The 6357-nt window shown below is 41.2% G+C and overlaps 1 pseudogene; it reads left to right on the forward strand.

Annotated features, from left to right (window-relative positions):
- The first annotated feature begins 2667 nt into the window (after nt 1-2667).
- On the forward strand, nt 2668-2789 carry LOC121169611 (annotated as a pseudogene).
- The last annotated feature ends 3568 nt before the right edge of the window (nt 2790-6357 follow it).

Consider the following 6357-nt stretch of genomic DNA (forward strand, 5'->3'; position numbering starts at 1 on the left):
TCTTAACACACTCCTCATCCCCAAGAGAAAAAAAGTGAAATGAAATGGAAAAAGATTGATATCGTAAGAAAAACCCGGCAAAATTACCGTATAGACAAAACGCTTTTGACCAGAACTGTCCCATGTCTTTTTACCTTAGTTTTTGTTTCTGCGACTTTGAGCTTCCAACTCCTCACATGCTCAGAGTTCTTACACTGCAGCCTTTTAGATAAGGACAGCTCACTTCTTGCAGGATCAGATGGCCCCTGTGCTATTGTGAGGGACTCAGGTTTAGGTTGGGCGACACAGATTTCTCTACATCACTAGGAGCATTCATTGACAATATAAACATTTATTCTTGGTGTTCTTCCAATAACACCAGTCCTGTAGGTGAGAATTTAGCTGTTTGTGCTGTGCGATTGAGACTCATTTTCATAGAGCAGCAGATAGTTAAAGGCAAAGAACAGAAAGGGAGCTCAGCGGACACAGGACTGTGTTTTCAGGACAGGGGAGTGTCGGTAGATGTAGGCTAAAGAATCCCGGAGGAGTAAAGGATCAAGGAGGGAAGGTTCTTATTTTATTTAACCAACAATCCGGTAAGGATAGAGAAGAAGAAATTGTAGTTGAGTGGGAACTGGAAAAGAATTTTTGGAGAAAAAAAAAACCGCACTCAAAACACTGTCTGGCTTCATTTCTGTAAAGAAAGTACAGAAGACATGTTGTAAGGGACCGAGGAAGGAATATACCATTCATCCTGTAAGTTTGGCAACAATATAGAAAGTGGTGGGTAAAAGAGAAGGACGGCTACTTTTAGAGCAGTTGTTTATGGTGTCAGTGATGGTGATGCAGCTGTGTGCTTGGGAATTAAAGACATCAGGAAATGGGAAAGAAATCAGAAGACACTATGTGCAGGAGAACTTTGTGCTACACTTGTGCTACCACAGTCACTAGGCTCACGTAACCATTGAGCATGTGAAATGTGGTTAAGCGACATCTAGAAACAGAATTTTTGGTTTTATTTCATTGTAATTGATTTATATGTTTTTATAAACAGATTTCTTGTATTTCATATGTAGAGTTCTAAGAAGATAACCACACATCCCTCCCTCTTCCAATCACCCTCTTTCCCTCCATTCTTTTCATTCATTTTTGTAAAGACATAATTTTAACCTACTCTATAATCACAGGCTTAATTTGCTACTAACAGTTGCATTCAAGTAAAAGCTGAGAAGACCTCAGTTCCACAGGAGTATAAATAATGGTAAAAACAAGATGACTGTTTCATTCCTGTATACTTTTTTTTTTGCATTCTATATTAACTGCCAAGAATCAGAGAAAACATATATTTTTCTTTTTTTTTACTGACTTATTTCACTAAACATAATGTGTCCATTTAGTTGCAACAGTCAGAATTTCATTCATTCTTATGGTTCCATAGGTCTCCCACAAGCCATCCCCACTGCCTCCGAGGGTTTGCACTAGCAGGAAGCTGGGGTCAGGAGACAAAGCCAGATATTAAAGCTAGGTACTCTGATATGGGACATTGACACCTTAATCTGCTTTTTAATGTCTAGAGTGAATGTCAACTCCTGCTTGCTCTCATCTTATTTTCAAAGTCGGGGACAGCTCATTCATCCATCTGTGGTGTAGTAGGGAAGCTTCCCTGTTTGTACAAAAATTAAAGCACTCAGTAAAATTCCATTTCTATTTACCATAATTTCTAGATGTCCTTGAGAGGGAAGCTAGGAACTAGATGTTTCTTAAGATTTATCTGTCTATATATCTATCAATATATCCATCCATCCATCTACCCATCCATTATCTATCTAAAAGGCAGAGCTACAAAGAAAAGAGGGAGAGGGAAGGAGTTTTCATCCACTCCTTCATTCCCCAAATGGCCACAATGGTCAAAGCTGCACCAAGCAGAAGTCAGAAGCCAGGAGCTTCAGTGGGATCTCCCACATGCTTGCAGAACCTCAAGTACGTTGGCCATCTTCTGATGCTTTCCCAGAGAAATAGCAGTGAGCTGGATTGAAGGAGGAACAGCCATGCTCGCTTCGGCAGCATATATACTGAAAGAGGAACAGCCAAGGTTTGAACCACAACCCATTGGGGATGCTGGAATCTCAGATGACAACTTAGCACACTATGTCACAATGCTGGCCTCTTGAGGATACTTATTGCTGTATAGATCCTTTTTGTGAAAAAAGAAAAAACATGAAAAAAAAAATGAGTAGTTAGGAATGGAAAGTGGTCAGCTAGATTTTTTCAGTATGTTAACAACATTAAATAATTATGAGCTGAAGAGATTTTTTTCAAAGAATTTGATTGCAGCTTAAAAAATCTTGATTTTTAAATAGAACCCTCTCACCAAATTAAAAAATTTTAACTTCAGAAAAAAGTGCACAATTGGCTAGCTAGTTAATCCTATGGGTATTTCTGAGTCAGCCTTGGCTTCTTGGTTTTATTGCAGCCTAATGCTCTTGGACGAGACTGATTCTTGTGTCAGAAGCCATGATGAGTAACTCTGATAAGAACTGTTTCTTTAACATTAAGATTTAAACTAAGAACATTGTTTTTCATTTAATACATTCCAATGGTCACAAAGGGCCAGCATATCATCTTTATTCTCTACAGTTCCAGTTGTGATTTTAAAGAGAAATAAAGCCGTTATTAGAATCTCACCTTATCGCTTCTCGGCCTTTTGGCTAAGATCAAGTGTAGAATCTCATCTTGCCAATATCAGACAATTGTCCTGCCAGGTGTTCTGTTAAGAAAGGTGATTTGCTATAAAAATATCAAGACATTCTCCCAATTTAAGCCCTGGTACCAGAGTAAATCAACCAAACTGAGTAACCTCAGCTGCTATAACCAACTGAAGTGTTCAAAGATGAGAATGAAATCTTTGAAAGTTTATAAGGAGTAATTCTTCAATTTCACAATTTCAGTGCATTCAGGCATTTAAAAAGTGTCTTCCAAGAACACCTGACTTTGATAGGGAGGTAGAAAAAAGCAGGATGAAATACAAATCTAAGCAACTATCTGGAGTTTCTAAAGCATTTTGAGGATCATTGGATGCCTTTGGTAAGATGCTGGCGTGATTAGGTTTTTGCTTTGCTTTTGTTTAGCAAAATGGAGACGGCGTTACCTGCCAAGCTCACTTCTTCAGGTCTCTTGCCTGGGATAGGAAGGCACACTGACTATGTTCTAAAGTCCTTTCCCACTCTTAATCTTCTACAGTTTTATGGTAATAAGTGTGAAAGTGCTTTGCAAAGTGTTAAGCGGTGTAAAATGTCACATTTGTGTTGTTCTCATCATTGTAAATGGCTCCTTTGGGTTCCCAGAGGCTGACATTCCCCCTCCATCTGCTAACGGGCCCACCCCATGGCAAGTTTCCTGACTTCTGGGCCAAGGTTCTCTCCCCAATGCCATAATGTCTTATTTCAGAATTAATAAAGTGAGAGAGCAGCAGAGTCCCACAAGGAGGGCCCTACCATTTCCCCACTCCCACAGACATTTATTTTCTCCTCCTTGGCAAACTGAAAACTTCACCACAGGCCACTGAGCAAAATAATGTCTTCTTTTAAAATTATTAAGTAGAGTGACCAGGCAACTCGAAATACAGCAGTGTTTCCCAGGGAGTCAGGTCACCACTCCCTTGCCCCCTCCACATTTATCTACACTTTCCTAGCAGAGGGCAATCTGCCATATAAACCACTGGCCATATGCTCTTTTAGCCTCCTGGATAGGCCTGCTTTAGCCATAAGAAGCTAGTGACTGAACAAGGCACTGTTGCTGCAGACTGGTCATGGGTTAATAAGAGGTTTCATTTAACTCTCGATGGTCGGTGGTGTTCCACCCCACCTCTCCCAGAGTATGTCATTGTCCTGAATATAAAGGCCCAAGGGCAATGTTTAGAAATGAGCTTAAGCTGTTATACATCAACCAAGGATAAAGTCCTCCGTGCTTCTGTTGCGCAGACAGCCTGCTTCATAGCATGCCTTTGGACTTAAGCATATACTGCCTTGGCTATTTTGTGTTTTTTTCCAAAGCATATGGTATGTATCCTTCACTGAAATCCTCATAGCCCTTGAACATTGATCTTGATGTTCTGTACACAACATTCAAATGATTTGAAAAATCAGTTCCAAGTAATGTAGAAAATACGATCTTTTGAAGTATTTACAGTCCAAAAGAAATTATACTGATACTAATCCAAGAAACTTGGACGTCTATTTGCTTCTACCCTTTCACCTCAAATAATGCAGATTGGTTTAACAGCCCACCATGTCTCACTAACATTAATGTATGGTTACCTCTGGCAATCTTAATGCTGGGATCTACTAGTGGAGCTTAGGCATTAGTTAGCTTGCCAATGACTGTGATATATCATCTATAATATATGACACGTGATACATCCAGAGGAGCCAAACAAGTCACTTGGAGAATGAGTTATTGGCTTTCTGGACAGAAAAGGTGTTGGGTCAAGTCCAAAAACAGCACTGAATTTTCCTATCCTGTAAGCAGCAAGAAAAATGAGGGCCAAAGTGACCACAATCCTATCTAGCCTCCACATCTGCATTTACCAAGATGTTTTTAAAGTCCTTAATGTTAATTCCAGAAAGCAATAAAAATGGACCAAAACCAAAGAGATGTAAAGGGTGCCTTTCTGTCTCTTGGGACAGTAAGGCAGCCAGCCAGCCAGCCTGGCCAGCTAAGGGAGAACAAGCCAACGTGCCCAGGGAGACAAAGCAGAGGTCAGGCAAGCAACCGAAACTGTTCTGCAAGAGAGGTGGGAGTTTTGAAAAATTAAAACCAGGTTAAGGAGGAAGCCAATCCTGGGAATTGAACCCTAAGCCACAGGCCTTTGGTTGCATGCCCTGCAGAACAGGGTGTCATGCTGAGCTCTGCAGTTTGCCTGTGTCCCTTTATGTTGCTTTCACTGTATCCTTGGAAAAATCTTGGATTCTCAGGCTGATTGGTTTGAAACTCAACTAAAGCAGTAGAGAAATGGGAAGGGCAACAGATTTCAGGTCTTCTTACCTTCCTCTGAAACCAAAGCTGATATTTTTTAACCCAGAGCCTTCAAACAAAAGGAGAGCATGTGAGCTTCCTTCTGGGAAAGGAAGGAACCGGGCTCGCTGTGGTTTGAGTCGTGCTTGCTCCTGAGGCATTAATCAGGGGCCTGACACAGCTGGAAAGGGCTGGTTTCCTATTCATGTATAGAATCATAAAGGGGGCACGGCATTCAAACAAAAGGCCAAGGAAACCTCTCCCAAAGATCCTATCAACTACAGTTATGGACCAAGGAGTCTGGCCAGAAGGGAAAGCCCATTTTAGAAAAGGGGCCTGTTTTTCCAGGCACTGACATTCCTGTTACTCCGGATATGACTACAGTTCCAAAGAGGTCACTGGAGTAGACCTCAACTTCAACTGGTTTTCAAGGAGTGGCAAATTATTTGTAGTAGGGGTGTTTTGTTTTTAATTTGCATTGTTAGAGCACGTGTATATCCTATGCTTAACATGATGGCCATTGTGCTTTGAGAACCCACCACCCAATTAACCCCTCTCACATTATTTAGCGAAAGAATAATTTTAGTAGTTTAGTTTTCTGGGGGCTTCCTCCCAGATCCAGGGGATGGGGCTTAATTGATCAGAACCAATCTTTCTATGCTGCTGGATATTTAAAATAGAGCTAGGTACAAGGACTAGTTTAGGGATGGGCAGATGAGAACTGAAGAAAAGATTGCCATTAGCTTCTAAGTAAAGTTTCTACATTACTAAACATTAGGTCTCTTGGGGCTGGTGCAGTGACATACAGTCTAATCCTCTGCCTGCAAGCACCCGCTTCCCATATGGAGGCTAGTCTTAGCCCCAGCTGCTATACTTCTGCTTCAACTCCCTGCTTGTGGCCTGGGGACTCAGTGGAGGATTGTTTAAGTCTTTGGGCCTCTGCGCCCACGTGGGAGACCTGGCAGAAACTCCAAGCTCTTGGCTTCGGATTGGCTTAACATAGCAATGGCCATTACAGTTATTTGGAGTGTGAACCAATGGGTGGAAGACCTTATCTATCTCTCTCTGTAAAAATCCTCCTTTCAAATAAAAAGAAATAATTTTTTTTTAAAAAAGGGATCAGGTATCTTCCTTCATGGGTGTGAGGTCTGGATGTGTTGTGCCCACCACACTCAAGTTTAAGGCTAAAGTCAACTCAAAGAGTAGCTCTGAAAAAAGACAAGCACAGAGAAGAGGAGCTGAGCTACCTGCCTCTGAACTTCTGTTCTGTAGCACAGCTTTCTTGTTTTGCAGGAAATGGGATGAGATTGATGATAGCAAAAGAGATTGGCTGGTCACTGAGACAGGAGTTAGATCATTCAGGGG

Source organism: Ochotona curzoniae, unplaced genomic scaffold, assembly GCF_017591425.1.
Source record: "Ochotona curzoniae isolate NIBS_2020 unplaced genomic scaffold, NIBS_Ocur_1.0 scaffold_1852, whole genome shotgun sequence".
Classification (NCBI taxonomy): domain Eukaryota; kingdom Metazoa; phylum Chordata; class Mammalia; order Lagomorpha; family Ochotonidae; genus Ochotona; species Ochotona curzoniae.